Consider the following 1288-nt stretch of genomic DNA (forward strand, 5'->3'; position numbering starts at 1 on the left):
TGGGGTCAGGGCACGAACAGCTGCTTCTGCACACTGAAGTCCGCCGGCTCTCCAGGGGGCGGGTGTTACAGCGGTTGTATGAGCTGCGAGAGGAGGTGAATTGGTTTTTGACAGAAATAATCATATCTGGCGAAGCATCTGGATGACACTATGTGGCTTGCTCTCTGTCCTATTTGGTCGATATATTTGACCGCTTGAATGGCCTCAACCTGTCTTTGAAAGCCGCGAAATCACATTTTGCTCCTTGCGGACAAAGTGCACGCCTTCCACACAAAACTAGACCTCTGGCATGGCCCCTTCAGTCGAGGAACTGGACATGTTCCCCAGCCTTGCAGACTTTTCACCGATGCAGGCGCTCACATGATTTCTTCTCTCCCTATTTCAGTCGAGCGTCTGAGCACCTGTCAGCAATAGAAACATTTTGCGACGTACTTTAAGAGGATTATCGATCTTTTGCCTGGGTTCGAGATCCGTTGTGTGCACAGCAAACGAGCTATCAATGGATATGCAGGAACAGCTTTTGAGCTGAACAGTGACAGTCGACTGAAGGAACTCTTTACTCCTGCCCTCTTTCGTCCTTCTGGCATCACGATGCAGGAATACCTGAACTCTGGGACGTCGCCTTAAGATTCTCCTTCCTTTCGCGTCAACATATTTGTGTGAGGCAGGATTCTCAAAAATGACTGCACTTAAAACTAAATACCGTAATCGTGCACAAATCGGAGATGATTTGCGGCTATGTTTATCAAACATTGAGCCAAGAGGATCTTTGCAAGGCAAAGCAGGCTCAGTCTCACATTAATATCACCAACCTGCAAGCTTCTTTTAAAAAATGCAGATGATGCCTACTATTAGACCTAGTGAAATAACAATAATAAGCATAAATTAATATCAGAGTCTGGTGCCAATTCCCAATTATAGCATCCTAGTATTGATAATAGGCCTACTGATGATGATGATAATAATATAAAATAACAATAATACACAAAGCATGTAACCTCATATAAATTATAGCAATAGCCTAGTAATGATGATAGGCCTAATACTACTCATAATAATACTAAATACACTATACTACTATATAATATCTGCAAGCTCACATTAGAAGTCTGGTACTACTGCCAATTATAAAAATAGACTAGTAATGATAATAGGCATACCTACCGCTACTGATGATGATATCGATCGATCGATCGTTCGTTCGTTCGTTCGTTCGTTCGTGGGTGGTGTGCACTAGGGCCCCAACTGCAATGAACCAGCTTTGGGGGGGCCCAGCTTGCAAAAGGTT

General features: G+C 43.6%; 1 protein-coding gene across 1 annotated transcript in view; it reads right to left on the reverse strand.

The window, feature by feature from the left end:
- The window catches only part of LOC116704083 (placenta-specific gene 8 protein), a 37400-nt gene that overhangs the window by 25540 nt on the left and 10572 nt on the right, over positions 1-1288 (reverse strand). The gene's annotated exons all lie outside the window — the stretch shown is intronic.

Source organism: Etheostoma spectabile, chromosome 16, assembly GCF_008692095.1.
Source record: "Etheostoma spectabile isolate EspeVRDwgs_2016 chromosome 16, UIUC_Espe_1.0, whole genome shotgun sequence".
Lineage (NCBI taxonomy): Eukaryota > Metazoa > Chordata > Actinopteri > Perciformes > Percidae > Etheostoma > Etheostoma spectabile.